At 40.9% G+C, this 20,378-nt stretch overlaps 1 pseudogene; it reads right to left on the bottom strand.

Annotated features, from left to right (window-relative positions):
• The window catches only part of LOC110333371, a 57,809-nt pseudogene extending 57,614 nt beyond the window's left edge, over positions 1-195 (bottom strand).
• Between the last annotated feature and the right edge of the window lie 20,183 nt (positions 196-20,378).

The raw sequence follows: 20,378 nt of genomic DNA on the forward strand, positions 1-20,378 counted from the left end.
GTAGACCATGTAGTTGAGGTCAATGAAGGGGTCATTGATGGCAACAATCTCTACTTTGCCAGAGCAGACGGCAGCCCTGGTGACCAGGCGCCCAATACGGCCAAATCCGTTCACACCGACCTTCACCATTTTGTCTACGGGACGAGGCTGGCACTGCACAAGAAGATGCGGCTGTTTCTGAAACCGGGAGGAGCAGAGAGCCGTCATTTCTTTTCTTGATTGATGATAATTGTTCTGATCAGGGTGAGAGAGCACCTCCGAACAGTTTTCACTTGTATTTTCCTGACCTGTATTTGGTAGCCATTTATAATTCTTTTTGTCTTCTTTTTTATTTTATTATATATTTTGAGATATGGTCTGAATACATAGCCAGTACTTCCCGGCTTGGAACTTCCTATGTGGATCAAGACAGCCTTGAATTCCTAGAGATCCATCTGCTTCTACTTCCCCTGGGCTAGGATTAAAGATGTACATCATCATTAAAAATGTGCACCATCACATCCAGCCTTTGGAGTTGGTATTTCCTATGCAGAGATCTGTCTACTCAACTTGGTAGCCCGTTTACTGACTGGATGATTTTTGGTGTGCAGTGTTTATGGCTGTTTGTATATTCTAGATATCCATTCCCTATCATATGCATAATCAACAAAGATTCGCCGCCCCCCCCCCCCCACGGGCAGTCTTTCTACTCTGTTGCTTCTCCCCCTTCCTGGGCAGAAGCTTTAACATATTGTCAACTCTTAGGATTTCATGTGCTACCAGAGTCCTTTGCATGAAGTCCTTGCTTCTACTTTGATGTGCTTGGCTTATGTTTTCCTATGGCAGTGTTAGAGTTTCAGGTACTTGACCCACTTTGAGTTAATATTTGTACAGGACAAGAGACATACTGATCTAACTTTCATTCTTTCCCACAAGGGTTGTATGTTTCCCAGCATCACTAGTTGCAGAGATGGAAAGGATATGACCTTACCCTGCTAGCCTGCATCTCCTAGGTGCTCAGCTACTGCACAGAGAGCATCTTTATTCCTAATCTCATGGCTTTACTCCCAGTGGTCCTCCACTCACGTATACTCCTGTACAGGGACACTTTCTTTGTAAGGGAATTTGCAGTGCTGTTCTGTGTATTTCACCATTTATCAATGACACATTTATCAAAGTATATCAGCAGTCATACCATAGAACTGGCCCTGTCTTTAGGATGGAAGCAAAGTGTTCAAATACAAGAAAATAACCTGACTTATTTAATCACTTCTCCCATTAGGTTTTCTCTCGTATAATTTGCAAACAATGCAATAAATGGCACATATCATATTATCCATTATCATTTAATTTGATGTTTATTTCTGAATAATTATCTCTGTTTATTTCTGTTCATTGTTTTGACCAGCTTGAATATATGATAGAACTCTAAATATTTACATAATTATGCAAAGAATGTGCAAGGTTGAATTTTTGTTCACGGTATTGCATCTTGATCTGAAGTGATTAAAAAAAAAAAATCTCATTAACTTGAGCAAATCATATTTCTTCCTGAAAGAAAAATTACAAATGACAGCAATATACTTAAAGGATAAAATTATACTATCAGGCCCATAGAAATCAGTCTTGTCTGAATATGTCGCAATTAAATATTAAGCATGACTTACGTCAGGACTCATAAGAACAGGGTGACAAATGTCAGTGTCTCAAGTGACATGTAAGACACAGAGACACTGCAACTGGAATGTAGTTTCAACAGATACAATTCTAGGAAGAAGGGCATACCTTATACTGATTTTTCTACCTGGTAATATGACGTAACATAGTAGCTTTTAAAGATTAGATTAATGCAGGGATTAAGTTAATGGAACAACTTAGCACCTATATTAATCCTGTCTGAAGTAAACTAGTCTGAGCCTGAACTGCCAGGTTCAAGCGACTAGGTCAAATTCAGTACAAGATTGCTCTATCAGCAAGGTAAGAAAAAGGAGGCCTTATGATCTAGAGTAAACAGTATTAATACTATAGGCTATTTTATTATTAGTTCATTTTTTTATTAGTTCATGTTTTACGGCATTTTAATGTACAAAATGATATATACACATGCAAATTCACAGAGCCTAAATGTGCTTTAGAGTAAACTGACTGCTCTTCTCAAAGCCAGAACCAGGAGAAGTGCCGTGCACACTTCAGAGTACACTGTTCAGAGAGGGCCTTGGCGAGAGCTGTGGCTTTGTTTTGGTCTATCGTGCGTCTTGCTTTTACTACTTCATTTTTAGTGAGTTTCTTCTTGGGTCAATAAATGCCTTGACTCAGTCTTTTTTTAGGAATCGTGTGTCATTTGCCATTGGCAATGCTTGCTTTATAAAATGTATTATCAGTTTTACAGAAATGAATTTATTTTCAAAACTCAGTTGTACAAAACTGAACTTATTGAAATGGAAAATTATTTTGGAAAGTTCCTAGTTGTTAATCATTTCTCAGAAGTTCAAAAAGAATACGGAGAAATGGATATATTCACAGATTTCTCTCTTTCATAAGTTAAGTTTAGTCACGACATTCATCTGATCCATCTTAATTTTGAGAATCAATATTGCAGAAATATGAGTTCCTGAATGAATGCAAAGACATGTGGTCAAGGAATTCAGTGAAACACCTCTTCAGTGTGGATAGAAGGGTGTATTTGCTGCACAATGAACATATCACAGACAAAAGTGATCCAGGATGCTGTGACGGTTAGAGTGGGAATTTCCTCTAGAAGGTCATACATTTGAACACTTGGCTTTGCTGTTGGTGTTTAGGGAGGTTTAAGAGGTATGCCCATGGTGGAGGAGGTATGTCACTACGGGGCAGGCTTTGACAATTTAAAGACCCATGATACTTGCAGTTCACTAGATTTTATTGTGATTTCTCAGATCCAGCCGCCATACCTGCTGCCTTCTGCTATGCCTTCACTGTCATAGTCTGTAACCCTCAGGAACCATAAACTCTGATCAACTCTTCAGTAAGCTGTCTTGGTTGTGGTACTTTATCACAACACCAGAAAACTAACTAATATACAGATTAATCTGTTTTGTAAAAGGTGTATTTGCATCAGATATGATTGGGGCACTGAGACAGGAGGATTGCTACCTCAAGGCTAGTCTGGTAGTGTCTTGCACAGTGAGGTTGTGTGATTCAAAAAACAGCAAAACCAATTAACTAGAGGAGAATAAGATATAGTTGAGCTACAGCTACTGTTATTCAAGGGATTTTTCAGAATAAACCTTTAAAGGAGAATAACAAGTAGAAATAATGTGGTGTAGTATAAACTTATTTTTCAAACGAAGAAAGACTCACCCATATATACCCATAGGAAAAGAGGTTTGAAAGCACACACAGCCTGATGGTGTTGCCTTTGTCAGAAGGTATGTGATTCACAGTGACACGATCAGATCAGGCAATGTGATTACTTTTTCTTTAGAATGCATCTAACAAGGCACACAATTATGTATTACTTTCGTCACTTAGAAAGTAGAATAACGAACATGTCAAATTGAAGAATACATGATCGGAAGAACAGATTTTTACACAATAGACTTTCTTATTGTCCTGTAAGGCTTAATGAACTTAAAGAGAGACCTCAAGCATTGGTAATGGTGGTTTAAATCTCAGACACAGTAACAATGGGTGGCTGGTAGATGTTGTTCAGTAATATGTCATTGTTGTTTTTATTTTTCCCTTCAGGAATTTAGACTCTCACTTCAAATGAATTATCTTTTCTTCCAAAAAAACTCCAAAACAAAACAAAACAAAACAACAACAACAATAACTTACTTAAAGGAGATAAGGAGAAGATCCCATTTTTATCAGCTGGGTCTACACAGCATTGGATGACCTCTACACCCACCTTAACAGCCATTGACTTTCTTTTTGCCTAATCCATTGAACGGTGGTTCTCAACCTGGAGGCCATCACCAAAGAGGTTGTCTAAGACCATAAGAAAACACTGATATTTACATTTTAATTCATAACAGTACCAAAATTACAGTTATGAAGAAGCAACAAAAATAGTTTTATGGTTGAGGGTCAACAGGAGGAACTCTAGTAAAGGGTCCCAGCATTATGGAGGTTGAGACCCATTGCTCTAGAAGCCTAGAGAATAGAGTCCTAGCAGACTGGCCCTCTCACCTCTTAGGAGACGGGTTTCCTCCCCTGGATGGCCACTTACTCTAGGCTAAGAGGATGAGGTAAGGAAGGAAGGAAACCCTGCTTGTTAGAAGATCAAGGTTAAGAACTAAACAAACAAACATGAAGGGGTACCCTTTCAAAATCTGAAGCAACACTTGGAAAGAGAAGAACATTAGCCTTCAACTACTTTTTTAAACTTTGGGGATTCATGAAAATAAAAGCCATATTTTTTCCATGCATTTCTGGCTTTCTCAAACCATCTGTGCTTCAAGGAACGTTCAGGCCATGTGTTTTTAGTTAATTTACACTTAACTCATCAAAATGTTGACTTGTTATTCCAGCCATTTGATGTCTCAGAAATCTTACGCGCACTTTAATACATGTTCAAACGTCTTTCCCTCATTTGGATGGGAAGTCATCATTAGCGAGTGGTAAACAGTACAGAGTAGAGCTTAAGCTCCATTCTGAATTCAGAAATGAGGAAATACCAAGTACTTTTTCCTTCCTTCCTTTCTTTTTTTTTTTTTTCTTTTTCTTTTTCTAAGTTAGTAAACTATTTTCACACACATGGTCACAAAATCCTTAAAATGATAAAACAGAAGGAATAACCAAAAGACATTAAAATCATATCAAGAAGGGGAATATTGAGAAAGGGAGTTTCTTAAATGCAGGAACTTCTGAGGCTCTAGAAAGGCCCAACCCACCCCCTCAGTCCCCTCCCCCACACTGGCTGTCTTCCCTGCAAAGAAGCCACTATGCAATTTCCCTCAGGAAGAGGGAAATGGGACAAATGATATTCTGTGAGGTTTTGGTGACACTTTCTTTTAAGGAAGAAACCAAACCAAAACAACAGAAACAATAAAACAAACAAACAAAAAACCAACCCACTTAACACATACTAGAAGAAATCTCCTGTGGCTTTGTGTTGGAAGGAAATATTTTATTCTTTCTCATGATATGTAAGTTTTTGACCAGAATACTTGACTGAAAGCAGGCAAGCTTAGTGTCTGCTTATACACCACACGACAATAAATCCCTAGGATATATGGTCGCAGACTTCCAAGAGCTGTTTGATCAGGGAGCCTTTTGTGACTGGAAACAGGAAAGGGTTTGAGAGACCAAGAAACAGTGAATGATCTTCTGGGCCAAAACTCACGCTGAGACGGAAGGAGCCAGTTCAACTCCGAGGGTCGGTTATAGACAGTGATACTGAGCCACAGATCAAGTGGGACCTGGAATGGATGCCAGGTAGTGGGGAGACAAAGCAAAAGAATAAATACAAGTGTGAAGCTGGGGAAACTGAGGCAGCCAGGCAATTACAAAATATTATTGGTGAAGTGTAGAGACAAAGCTGGAGGTCAGTCACATTAGAGCGAGTCATGTGACCACAGATTCCCTTAGTCATCCGGTTCGCTTTATTTACTGTTCAGATGTCAGCCTGTAAGGCACACTTTCTCAACATGTGGGTTAAGACCACTTTGGGGGTTGAACATCAGATATCCCACATATCATACATGTACATTCATTCTAACAGTAGTAAAATTACAGTTAAAAAGTAGCAATGAAAATAATTGTATGGCTGCGGAGGGGGTCACCACACCTTAAGGGACTGCATTAAAGGATGGCAGCATTAGGAGGGTTGAGAACCACTGCTATCAGGTAATGGGATGTCAGAGAGAGAAGTGGACATCGTAATCACTTCAGCCAGCACTCCAAATTAGGACCTTGTTCTACTTGTTATTGTTTTGTTTTTTTTGTAAATGCGAGGTTTGTGGCTCAACGTGGAAGAGTGCTATGTTCACTCAGCTATACTTTAGCTAGTAGCAAAATGATTAGACTCTCTCTGCACTTCCTGAGTGCCATCCTTTCCTTGTTCCTTCCTTCTCTTCAATGTTCCTGCTTTCTGGTTTGCTTTCCTTTGTTTTATTCGCTCCTGCTCTAACGCTAACTCTGGATGGAAACAAAAATGACACAATGTCACCCCCAAAGCTTAGCTGGAGTTATTTTTAGAGAGGGTCATGGAGCAGGTTTGTTTTGTGAAGTTTCAGGCTTATTCTTAGCACCAGAGTTCAGCTCTGTGCACCGACCTTGAACCGTGAGCTGTGAGTCAACATGATGGAACCAAATAAAAGAAAAAACAGGCTCTGAAAACTCGCTAGTAGGCGGTTCTTGGCTCTTTTCTTCTTTCCTTTCTTTTTCTTCTTCTTCTTTTTTTTTTTTAAATAAAAGAACATTGCAATGAGTTAAGTGTAAATGAATCAGAAACACAAGGATTTTATTTCCCTCGCCACATGCATGAGTTGAAACATTAATGGGAAAAAAATGCTTAGTGCAACATGTTTTGAATTTTCCATGTCCTTTTCCTCTTATGATCCCTGGAAGATGGAAGCTGAAGAATGTGGAAGACAATGTAATCAAAAGCAAGCACGAGTCTTCCAGGTTTGTGTAGCATATGTAGCTTTGTTACGCTGGCTGGCACAGAGCTTCCCTTCTGAAAGCCAGACAGTATTTTTAGTCTTTGACCTAATTATATTACTGAAAGAAACTTATGAACAGACTTGGATCTGAATATACAGTGCAGGAAAAGGGCAACAGGCTGTGAGACATCATTTTATATATGAACTTGAGGAAAGTTTGCAACTGGGCAAAGGAACTAAAAAAAAAAAAAAGTAAACAGCTTCATTAAAACTTTTAAGACTTAATAAAAATAGCACAGCTTATCTGATTGTGTATGGCCCTGGGTGTGACCCTGCCCTGCATATATCTTGTTTTATAAGTTTAAAGTGATTTACTTTGTAGAGTTTGAATAGAACATTTTTAGAATATTCCTACTAAGAAAATTACAGTCATTTTTAGGATTCCTGGCATCTGGGTTGACTCCCACTCTTTATGGGGAAGCATCTCACATGGCTGATCTTAGTTAAAATTTTCCCTCTAGTTATAGGAACGCTAATAATTAGCTAAATAAGCCTCACATATTCTTTCTAGGCTTTGCCTGCGAACACACCTTTCACTCAAACTTGCATCCACTTTCTAGTTTACCCAGAAGTTCCTAAGAGAGCATGCACGTTTAAATAAACCCTCTCTAGGTTACCTGTCGTTTGGCTTTTGGACATCCTCGAATCGCTTAAATCAAACCAGTTCAGATGCTATCGTTGATAAACACACAACAAAACCACCCTGGCAATTTTACTAAAATGATAAGTTGGTTAGAACACAGCTACTCAGTTCTATGGACTGCCAAGAGTGTGTCTCCTCAAAATATCCCATCTCCAGTGCTGGTACTGGCCTGTATCACCCAGAAAGAGGACGCTCGAGTCACTGTCACCTCTGTTGCTAACTCTGTGATCAGTTTTACATGTTGCTCCATGTATTTTTAAATAGAAGGAAAACTGGGCTCCATTTCAAAATCTGAGTATGGTACATGAAAAGGCTGTGCTCACATTTAATGAAATTACAGTCTATGTGCCATATGTGTAATCAGACGTTACCTCTATCCCAGATGCCGGTGAAGAGAAGGTGTACGGGATAAAGGCTCCCTTTCGCCTCCTGACAGCACACGCGGAAATGATTTTCTAAAGGAACGCCATCCCAGTGACAAACTCCTTTGCCAACTGCTGTGGCAGAGCCCTGAAACGATCACTTTGTGGCTCATTAACTCTCAGCGCTGTAAAGATGGCCCCTGTGAAGAGAGGTGGCGTCCTTACCTCCAGAAGGTAAGACTTCAGCTATTTTCTGGTGGTTGGACTCCCCATGGTGCTCGGAGCCCCACCTTTGTAAAAACCCTCCAGCTTAGAAAACAGAGAGGAGCCGCTCGTTCGTCTCAACATGTAAAGGTTAGGTTAAGGAAATTTCAATGTAATGACTAATGCGACTTCAACTGAAAACAGTGAACGCCACAGTGGGCTCTCTGATCCTGAAACACAGAATACACTTTGTTCAATCCTGAAGTGTATGTGCCTTGGGCAGGAGCTGGGGAGGGAAGGGGCCCCTTTTCCATAAGAAAACCAACACATGTTTTTCTTTCCTCTGCTGCGTTGCAGATTTTTTTTTTTTTTTTTCTGTATTTTCTGAGTTCACATCTCTAATCAGTTTGGTGGGAGTGTGGATTTAAAGACATTTATTTTGGAAAACATGCTCTGCTAAAATGTTGTAGTAATGTAAGCCGTTTAATTCTAAAATTGGCAGCTGAAAGCGAACACTGAGTTCACTCAGGCAGCTACTGAAATGCTTCAGCTAAAAACATTTGAGAGCACAAATGGTTGAGACGTTATTGTCGTTCTTATGGACTTTTGAAACACCTCCCAGGCCAGGCACGTGGAGCTGGAGATAAACTCTCCTGGCATTACCTGTCTGTGCTATGTGCCATGTATGCAGACAGTTCCTCTGTTGGGAAGGATGACGCGATTGTGGTCCCTGGAAAGAAACGAACAAACTCAGTGCAACTGGGGTACCAACAGCATAAATGATCAGCTTCATCTTTGTGCATCAGCCAGTGGACTTAGAGGGGGTTACATGAACAACTTGGGGGTGGCCACATCACAGAAGAACAGCCTCTCTCCCAGTTTAAGGGAGGAATGGGTCTTGTGTACTCCACCCCCATGATAAAAAATTAATAGGGTCACTCTTATGCAGGTATCCTGTGGTAATCTCAGCTGCTGAGTGTACAAGGAAACAATGACCATGTCACCCCTGGAACCTGGAGGACAACATTGCACTAATGGATGCTTTGCACTCGGCCTGAGAGAGGAAGGTACTAAAATTGAGGTCAGCTTGGGCTACAAAACAAAAATGTTATCTTTCCTTTTTAAAAATTTCACTTTATTTGTGCAGATGTAAATGTCATATGTTTAGGCACACACACAAAGGACCCAGAAGAGGCTGTCATATCCCTTGAGACTGGAGTTTGAGGCATTGGGAACTGACCAAAGTGGGTACAGTAACCAAACTTGGGTCCTCCGGATAGGTGGGGGATAGAGGAAAGATAGGGATGAGTATTCTTGGTTTTAGAAGTAGTCTTGGTGTGTGTGTGTGTGTGTGTGTGTGTGTGTGTGTGTGTGTGTGTGTGTGTATCTACTCTGTAATCTGTGTAGGGAAAGAGCAACCCTTAAGAGACAGAGGTGAACCTAGCAGGACACACAGTAGGCTTAAATTAGGATGATGTTTTCTCTTTGTTCTCCTCAAATGCTGGAGCAGTTGATTTCCCTCTATGTAGGTGTTCTCCAGCTTCCTTCACAGTTTACCTACTCCACCAGGCTTTGTGAGTAACTACTCTGCCCCAAAGGGAAAGCAGCACAGTGCCTACAGAAAGACAGGAAAGACTTTGTTCGATTTATCACAATAGCACATTAGAAGTGGAAGTGGCTGATGGAGTCAGATCCCTTCCTTTCTTTTCCATGGAAGTGATGGAGCAGATGCAACCTGGAAGGAGAGGAGGAATGTGCAAGTGAAAATGAATGGCATTAAGGTGAACCTGAATCTCAGGATTGGCATGCTTCTGGTTAGGTCATGATTGTCCTGAATTGCTAATATAGGATAATGATCACATAAGACTTACCAACAATGTTCTCATAGTTGACAATGACTGTTAATTCACCCCTTCTGAGATGATAAATAGATATCTAAATATCTACATAGATATCTATGGAGTCTTTTGGGAATAGAATCTGGAGTCCTGGTCCGTATTACCCTCCCCTTCATTTGTTGTGACTCACTTTGCCCTGTCTTGGTATTGTTGTATTTACCCACACAAACCTTAACAACTGTCTTGCTATACATGGTATGCAAAGTCACCCTTCACAATGGAATGTCAATTTCCAACCCTGCTGAAGTCTTTATTTTCATTTGACCACTTCTCCTCCTAAGTATGTGTTGCATCTCTGAAATGTGAATCTCCTGTCTGCTGATCCTCTCCTCATAAGCTGGAACTTATTTCTAGCTTTTTGAAGCTGGGGATTAGGTAGGGGGCTTCACACATACAAGCAAGAGTTCTTAGGTGTGGGGCTTCACACATACAAGCAAGAGTTCTACCACTGTGTGTTTTATTAGTTCAAATCTTATCCCATAGAGTGCCGCTTGAAATCCTCCCAGAGACCGTAGAATTAAGAAAAGACTCATGCATAAGACCTGTGTTGATGTGGCCATGTCTCTCCGTCTCATTTTCTATAACACCCTTCTCCTGTCTTTAACTCAGGCACATCCACTTTCTCATACTAATTACAGCCTTGCCCCATGTGTTCTCTGCAATTGCTCTTTAGTCTGACTACAGCGTTATCTCCCAAACTTCTCCCTTCTTCCATCATGTCTCCTTTAACCAAATCAGTATTTCCCTTTCCCTGGGTCAAGGCATCATCTTTATCTATGTCTTCTATTACCACCCTACTAATCTCTTTCCACATCAAACCACAATGATGAGATTCTTTCCTGTGCTGAAATAAATCCCGCGAGGGCAGAGCTGTGTCTCTCTTGCTTGTTACTTTATATGCATCACCGAGAATGGTGTTTGTAACATATTAGCTACCAAACGCATCTCTGCTAAGTAGCCCATGAGTGAAGCTCTCTTCTATCAGCTTCAGGTACGGTACGGTCATCTTGAAACACTGACAGTAATTCTGCCACTGTGTCCTTTTTCTTAAAGTCCCTAGTGACACAATGGTGAGTTTACTGAATGTACAGACTATGTATACATTGACACTCCCTAGCTATTAGAAAGCAGAATGGCCTCTCATCGTATAAGAATGACCCCTTTTCTTCTAGGTACACTAGGGAGGTCTAAGGTGGAGGTAGATGATCCAGCCACCTCTTACTTTGCTCAGGGTCCTTTAGAGAAACAGAACCAGCCATATATACTCATGACACTTATAATTCCAAATGTAGATGTTGGAGCTTTACACATACAAAATACTTAGGGGAAGGAATTGGCTCATGTGGCTGTAGAGGCTGAGAGGTCTCACAGTCTGATGTCTGCCCACTGGAGAGCCAGGAAAGCTGGTAGTGTTGCTTGAAGGTCTGAGAGTCAAGAAATCAACGATGTAGCGACCAGTCTCGACCTAAAGACCCATAAACTACGTGTGTTATGAACAGGAACCAGTAGATGTGCCATTTTTAGATAGACAATCAGGAAGTAAATTCCACCTTCCTTTTCATTTTGGTCCATTCAGACCCTGAATGGAATGTACGATGCTCATTCACTAAGGCTGGGAAGGACCTCTGGTTTACTTGGCTTACCAAATTCAATTGTAGCTCTGTCAAGTTGGTATATAGATGTAATCCTCAACTCTTTATTGCCAGGTCGTTGTCTTTATTGTGTCAGGATCCTAGGGATTGGCAATTCCCATGTTCTCTCGAACGTGCAGCTCATTTGCGTGGCCACAGTTGCAGTCTCATGGAAGTTATTCAATGGTGAAGAAATATCACTGGCATTTTTGAAGAAATACCACAGATACAATTTTCTATGTCGTATTTCACATGTGTCACTTGAAGTTACTACCAACATTCTAAGAGAAAAATAAAGCTCCAAAGAAATGGAAGTCACTGCAACTGCCAGGCTTTCTGAAATGTTATAAAAGTAATTCAATGATTTTTTAAAAATTGCTAGTTATGGTATAAATTGAGATAATATTTCTATTCTTTTACCCTGTCAGGGATCTATTAATGAGATTTGTGTGGGTGCTTCTGTATGAGTGTGTATGTGTGTGTGTGTGTGTGTGTGTGTGTGTGTATGTGTGTGTGTCTGTGTGTCTGTGTCTGTGTATGTTTGCATGCATGCACTTGTTTTTACTATGGACATTTAAAATTAAAGCTTTGTTTAATTAATTTAGCTGTGTGTTTATTATTCTTTCTTGTTTTAGATTTATTTTGCCTTTTTGTTTATCAGTAATGTGTTTTGTGACTATATGTATGTGTGCCCATATGTGTTGGGGTGACTTCAGAGGCCATACGAGAGTATCAATATCCTGGAGTTGGCATTGTAGGCATTATGGGCTACCTGAAATGGGGGCTGGGAACTTTACCCCTGATATCTGAGAGAACATCAAGTGCTCCTAATCAATGAGCCATTTCTCTAGCCCTGTGCTCTTATCCTTTGAGATCACATCAAAAGACTATTGTATAAATAAGAGAGAGCAAATTAGCAATGGAAGACATGGGGAGTTCTACACATGAAAATGTTCCCTGATTTAAAAGAAATAATACAATTGAAAATGGAAAACATTAAAATGTTATGCCCGGATCTGTAAATGGTTTGCCCAGTACTTGTTGCAACAGTTAGCATTGTGGCAAGTAACTTGAGAGAAGTAATGTAAAGGCAAAACAATATAGTTTTGGCTCAAAGTTTCAAAGTGCGCGGTCTCCATTGTTCCTGGGCCTCTGGTGAGTCACAGCATCATGTCAGATGTATGTGCTGGAGCAGAAGTGATTCCCACCATGGCACCCTATAGAACTGGTGAGTGATAAGTTATATCTTTCAGGAACATGCCCTATGTACATCCTATTCAAATTATAAATCATTCAGTGGAGCGAAGCCTTGATTAGACCAGACTCCATAGTCTTGGGATACATCCTCGCACACATACCCAGAAGCATGCCTTACTCACTTCCCAGGTACACCCCTCCCCCTGCGCGCTCCTCAATCTCATCAGCGTGACCATCTAGATCCTGTAGGGATAACCTCCTGTGTACTGTATGAGAGAATCATCCGTCAATAAAAATCTAATGGCCAATAAGCTGAAGCAGGATGAAAAGGTAGGACTTCTGGCAGGGAAAGAGTCAGGTGAGGAGAGGGGGCAGATTAGAAAACCAACCAACTAGGGGTCTACCAGTTAGAATGAATGGGATAAATAGTTAGGTGGCGATGAGCCTAGGCATTTGCTACTAATATTAAGCCTCTGAGTTTTATTCTGGGACTGGGGTGCTGGTAGAAAAGCCTGTAGTTATAAGATCCACCATCCCATGTGGTGTATAAGTTCTTGTTCTTTGCTATATCAGCCCCAGTATAGCACAAACCTAAACAAGATTGTCCCCTTTTCCCCTGAAGGAAGACAGATGGAATCACACTGTTAACTTCTCTTAACTTTATCTGCCTACTGCTGACAAAGCTTTTGTGCCTCTGCTGGGCCTGTCACACCCAGAGTTCTAGTTCAGAATAAACTCTCCTCTATCAACACTTGCAATCTTTTTCTCACACGAAATTGAAGAGGAAATGTTATTACCATTATTATAAGTGAAAATAGAAAAAAAAAAAAAAGAGACATTTCAGCCTTTTGATTTCCTCTAAGTCTGCATAGCTCCTGGCACGTACAAAACACAGTAAAATTTAAGCAAATCTCCCCAGCTAGTTCTATTGCTGCTTTTATAGCCCCCGAGATAGTAGCTTGTGACCCTCTGTAATTGAAACACATAGAGAGAGAATTCTCCGATAATTGGCTTCGCCAAGTCCTGTGCATTTGCTGCTAGTGTGAATCCTGTACAGATCTCCGAGGTTGGTGACGTCCCATACACCTCTGTTTTCTCTGTTCTGGAGCACTGTGCTAGTCCATCTTCTGGGATCTGACAGGATGATGACTGCTCTTGGATCTTTTCCACATTCTCAGCCAGGGTGTGTCAAATCTGCTTCTTCAGTACTGCTGTGTGCAATGTATATCAGGAGCTTAAGGTAACACTGGGGGTTAACATCCCTCTGTTTAAGCACCTTCGCATCCTCACTCACCCGTCTCCAGTAAACAAGCCATTGCTTATTTCTCCTATTTTTGAGGCTTCTTTTAATATTATATGGCACAACTGATGCTTAGTCATGACGTGGAACATTTTCCACGCTCTCCTCCCAGCCTGGCCGTGCAGTCATTCAGCTTTTGGAAAGCTTTTGGCCACCAAGCACTGTTTTAGATTTCCTCGTACAGCTCTGTACCATAGTCAGCAGGCTGCTTTCCTCTTCCAAAGTGAGGAAATTTAATTTTATGCCAGCCTTAGGCCCGTGGACATAAACTGTATAACAGCACAGCCTTTTAGAGGCCCGGGGATTGTATGGGTTGCTTTCACTTGAATGTCTACAGTGAGCGGAGGAATACAGATGACCTGGGCGGCTAAGTACAGTATTACTTAGGGAAGAAAGTCCTATGAGACCCAGCTGATCCCTCTCCTCCCCCAGCCAAGACTCTCCACATATCTCTTTCTCCTTCCTCTTCCACCCTTCCTTATCCTTTATTTCTTCCTCTGTCTATTTTCTTTTGTTTTTCTCCAGTTTAGGTACAAGCACCAGTCTTTCTCACCCCGCACAGCCGAGGCTTAAAACCTTTAAACACCTTTGCTACCCTTGTCAATCAAACACACTGCACTCACAAGGGAGGCAGGCTACTCCTTTAACAAGGGCCAGTGAGGTCACTCTGAGCCTAAAAGTTAAGTGAATATGTCATAATGAACTCCTGGGTAAGTATAATTTTCACGAGGCATGACACTACTTAGTGAGATAGCAAGGCATTTTCATAAAGAGAACTGAAATTCTGAGTGACACCTCACTGAATAAGAGTTATTAAAACCTTATTTTTCCTGGGGTGGGGAATCATCTTATTTTACGAAATTGAAACCTAAAATCCTAACCCTTCCATGTCCAATTATCCTTCATGGCCATACGTGTGGAGCAATCAAATTTAAAAATTACACATAGAGCTCAGTCATTAAAGTAATTGCAATGATAAACATAGTAGGAATTCAAATATTGCTAATCATGACAGGCCTTATCATCTCAAGTGGGTCTTTGTGGAGTTCTAGCTCATTTCATACAAAGGTGTTTACTTCTGGCTTTATATGAAAAGATCCTAAATTATATTCCTGTCCCCGAAAGTTATTTTTATTTTTTTCTCAGTGTGGTGGCACATACCCTGGACACCAGGACTCGGGAGTCAGAGGTGTATAGATCTCTGTAAGTTCAAGGCCAGTCACTGAGTCATTGATGAATAGCCAGGTCTCCTCTGGAGCAACGGATTCCTAGCTATCTCAGATTGCAGCATATTTCTTAGCAGCACCATCCCTAAATGAGAGAGCTATCATTGAGATGTAGGAGCACATGGCAGCCTGGCAAGTGGGAAAACAACATATGTCAGCACCTCACTTTACAAGTGCACCAACTTTGCCTTAAGTCTCTGCTGCGTTCTGCGCACTAACGGTGCTTGAATGAGAGACAGAGTAAGGTGACCCAGAAGGGACATGGACTCAGCAGGAAGGGAGAACACAGAAACAAAAGATGAGATAGCTGTATCCTCAAGACAATCAGAGAAAGAAACTGTGATGAATGTGTTGAGAGAGATGAAGAATGGGTCTTTAGATCCTGTGTGTATCCTATGGCAAGTGTATGTTGAATAGAGAAGGAAGAGGAAGGCTTCAGAGGAGGATCTGGAATGATGAACCAAACCTGAATGAGTGGACAAGAAAGCAAAATTCTTTAAGGATCTGGTATAATCATGGGAAGGTTCCTGACTTTCATGGGTAGCTAGTTGTTTTAGCTTGGATTTCTCTGCTGGGAAGAGATGCCATTACCATGACAGCTTTTATAAAGGAAAACCTTTATTTAGGGCTGACTTACAGTTCTAGAGGTTTAGTCCATCATCATCATCATCACATTGGGTAGCATGGCAGTGTGGAGGTACACATGATGCTGGAGAAGTTTTACTTCTTGATCTTAAGGAAGCAGAAGGAGACTGCCTGGTAGGTACACTGAGGTATGGCTGGAGCACAGGAGATCTTGAAGCCTGCCCCACAGTGACACACTTCTTCCAAGGCCACACCTATTCCATCAAGTCTTTCTTTCTAGTAGTGCCACTGCCTGTGGACCAGTTGTTCAAACATGTTTGTCCATGGGGATCATCTCTGTTCAAACCACATTCTATTTCCTGACCCCATAGGCTTATAGTCAGATCATAATGTAGAAATGCATTCAGTCCAACTCCAAAAGTCCACATGACTATAACAGTCTCAAACTTGCTTAAAAGTTCAAAGTTCAAAGTCTTTTCTGAAGATGGCCTAATCGGCCATCATTGGGAAGAGAGGCCCCTTGGTCTTGCAAACTTTATATGACCCAGTACAGGGGGAAGCCAGGGCCAAGAAGTAGGAGTGGGTGGGTAGGGGAGCAGGGTGGGGGGAGGATATAGGGAACTTTTGGGATAGCATTTTAAATGTAAATAAAGAAAATATCTAATAAAAAAAAAAACAAAGTCTTTTCTGAGGTTCATGCAATCACTTAACTGTAATACCCTGTAAAATCAAAATGACAACATAGATCATATACTTCCAACATACATTGGCACAGGATCTACAGGGCCATTCTAAAAGAGAGCATTGCGAAGAACTACTGTACCAAATCAAGACTGAAAACCCGTTGGGCAAATTCCAAACTCTGTGTCTCCATATCTGATGCCAAAATGCTCTTCATAACTCCAGTTCCTTTCAGTTTATTGACTTCAATGTAATTCTTTTTCTTGGGCAGGTTCCACTCCCTGTTAGCAGCTTTCCTCAGCAGTTATCCCAGGACTCTGACATCTCTAACCTCTTGTGGTCTCCAAGGCAATCCAGACATCACCTTCATAGTTTCACACAGTGGCCTCTCTGCCTTTTTCTGCAGGGCTCTTCCTGCTATATGCCTGGCCGCAACAGGTTTCCTTAGATAAGGAGGGAGATTCTGTATATAACACCTTTCTTCTGTCCTTGACTCTAAAGCCAGAACCATGTGACTGAAGCTGCCACTTTCTACTGCTTGCTGGGGCAGGGACATGGCATCCTCATTCAATGACATCTTCACCAGCTTTCTGATTTTATGGTCTCCTTCACTTTCTAGGTTTGACTATTCTGGATATTTTCTGTAGACCAGGCTGACTTTGAACTCAGAGATCTGTATGCCTCTGTCTCCTGAGTGCTAGGATTAAAGTTTTGTACCATCACCCCTGGACCTAAACTGTTCTTTAATTCCTTTTTACAAGATGGAAATTCAGTGGTGGTACCTTGCCCTAAAGCCACCACTCCCTTTAGTCCAATTAATGTCCATAATCTATTTATCTCCTAGATCATAGAATTTGTCGCCTTTCTACTTCCTGGAACCCCCTTTCTCCTTGATTCATACATTTCCCCACCCTAAGCTTGCTCCTTTTCATCAAAATGGTCTTCAAAAGAGTGAACATGGGTAACCAGATGAGAGGGTTTATTCTAGGCTGTTTTGGAATTTCCTTAGCCAATTCACTTAATCAAAAAATTTTTCACTTTAGCCTCTGGCAATATTTTAAGACAAGGGCAACAATTAGCCACATTTTTTGCCAAAATATCACAAGAATAGTCTAGAGGCTACATATTAAAATTCTCCTCTGAAACATGAGCCCTACAATTCAAATCACCCTCAGCACCAATGTCTTCCATGATCCTAGTAGTATGGCTCTTTGATTTATGCTTAAAGCACTCCACTGCTTTCCTAACCCAGTCTCCAAGTCCACATTCCTTCAAACAAAAGCATGGTCAGACCTATCACAGCATTACCCCAGTCCCTGGTACCAACTTCTGTCTTAGTTTGTGTTTTATTGCTGTGAACATTTAATTGTGATTGGCTTATAGTTTCAGAGGTTTAGTCCACTAACATCATGGTGGGAACATGGTAGCATGCAGGCAGACATGGTGCTGGAAAAGGAGCTGAGAGTTCTCCATCTTCATCTGAAGGCACCAGAAGTTTGAGACTGTGTGGCACACCGGGTGTAGCTTGAGTACAGGAGGCCCCAAAGCCTGCCACCATAGTGACACATTTTCTTCAACAAGGCCACTCATACTCCAACAAGATTCACCTCCTAATAGTGTCATTCCCTATGGACCAAGAATTCAAACACATGATTCTATGGCGGGGGGGGGGGGAAATCATTCCTATTCAAAGTGTCATACCTCTAATTAGTGAAGGAAGAGGGTGCCTACAGTTCCAATAGGTCATTCTGGGGAGGAAAGCTGGAGTATGATGGCCGGGAAAGAGAATCACTTCATGAGGTGCCCAGATGTCAGCTATATTAGTATAGATAGGAACCAATCAGAGCAGCCGATTTGGTATAGAGAATTTGAAGCATATTAGGGAGCCGACAGCGTCAACTTGCCTCAGAGGTCAGTACAAAAACTAGAAAGTTGCAAAGACTGGGAAGGACATAAGCTGTGGGGCAGGGAAAACAAGTCAATGTTTTTGACAAGTTTCAAATAGACATCACTAGAATTCTGATGAGCAAGTGGAAACAGACAAAAAAAAGAGGATGACTTGCTATTATCAAGTCCAGGTTTCAGGCCAACCAAGAATCGTTTGGACTACAGTGACAGGAGACATCACTTCATATTGACCATGTTTTTCTCACCAACAGCATCTCTTACTATACCGTAGGCATTTACATGAGTGTCTTTAAGAATGATATGGAATTCATCTTTGTTTCCTCAATAGTTTGGTGTTCTGCATAGAGGTGATGCAAATTTGTCACCTGAAGTTGATACAGTAAACTGATTCAAGGACTCAGCTTGGCAACTTCCTAATAAGCTTATTGCATGTTTACCTGTTAGGGATAGAATGGCAGTGGGGTGGCACTGCCAGTAGTGGGCTACAACTTCATTATAAAAACAAAACAAAACAAAACAAAAAACCACCTTTACTATTGTGTTTCTTTTCCTTAGAACTAAGCATCTTTCTATAAAATGAACTGCATGGCAAAAAATTGGAGGTGACTCAATATGCTCAGGAAATGTCTTAGAAGAGGGGCTAGAAGATTAAGGAGCCAGAGGCAAGGGAAGTAATGGGAAAGAACAGTATCCTCTGGACATGGCAGGGCAGCTACACTCCTGAACTCACAGCAGTTGTGGTGGTCTGTATAAGACCTGTACAAGATCAAGCCAGTCAGCATTCCAGCATGGATGTGGAAGGGCTCTCTAGCTCCAACCCTTAGCTGAAGCATTATGTTAATTAATTAATTGCAAATTAATTAATTAACTTTGCATCCTGATGGCAGGTTTTTTTCTTCCTTTTCTCCCAGTTCCTCCCCACCCACTTCCCTCTTTTTCATCAGACAAGGGAAGAACTCCCATAGATATTTAAGGGACTTATCGATTTGCATATGGAAAGACTATGTGGATCTCCTATTGAGGCTAGAAGAGGCAGCTCTAGCTGAAGCACTATTGACAGTCAATGGTTACTTTGGGGGGGGGGGGTGATCTTCTTTACAGGTGTGGTCCACGGTAAGTTAACCATGACCCATGGATGGTTCCACACTTACATGTATATGGACAGCACAGAATAAACTCCTTCGGTTCCTTTTTAAAACAAGACATGAAGTTGGAATACAGGTGGGTGGCAAAAGGTAGATATGAGAGGATGTGAGAGAAATGAGTAGGTGGATATATTTCAACTACATAGCATATGTGTATGAAATTCTCATTGTTTCAATACAAATATATTTCTAACAATCAAAAGAAGTGAACATCTGTGTCTAATTTCATATACGCTTATCGTTCACTGTTAGTTTTTTTTTTTTTTTTTAAAGAAGGATCTTCTAAGAAGGGGGAAAGGATCTTCTAAGAAGGGGAAAGTGTAAGTGAGAGAATGTTCTCATCAGATTGGCCTGTCAGCACGTCTGTGGGTATTTTCTAGATCAGGAATTGATGTGAGAGTGCCCAGTTAGTGTGAACAGTTCTTGGGTATATAAGAAAGTAGGCTGAGCAAGCCTTGGGGATCAAGAGAGTAAGGAGTGGTTCTGTCATGGTCTTTGCTTCAGTTTCTGCCTCTAGGTTTCTGTTCTGTTTGGCCTTCTCCTAGTGATGGACCTTAATCAGAATATGTAAATCAAATAAACCCTTTTTTGACATGTTGCTTTTGGTCATGTTGTTTTAACTAAGTAACAAAAGAAAGCAAATAAAGACATGCTCTATCTATCTATCTATCTATCTATCTATCTATCTATCTATCTATCTATATGTTATAGTATCAGAAGCACGTCTCCCTCCCACCCCTTTAAGATTCATGATGTTTTTATTTAGTTTGATAAATTTTTGATTTCTGGAATTATGGAACTCTTCTAAATCGCAAGGTTCTCTTAGGTTTTGACTTACTTCCAAAGCAGTGCAAAGACAGACTGCAGTTACATAAATGATTAAACACTTCAATAGTGTTTCTCTCAAATGTGGCCTTCAGTTCACTGCAGTCATCATTGCCATCACTTAAGAATTTAAAGACACAATTCTTG

Source organism: Mus pahari, chromosome 15, assembly GCF_900095145.1.
Source record: "Mus pahari chromosome 15, PAHARI_EIJ_v1.1, whole genome shotgun sequence".
Lineage (NCBI taxonomy): Eukaryota > Metazoa > Chordata > Mammalia > Rodentia > Muridae > Mus > Mus pahari.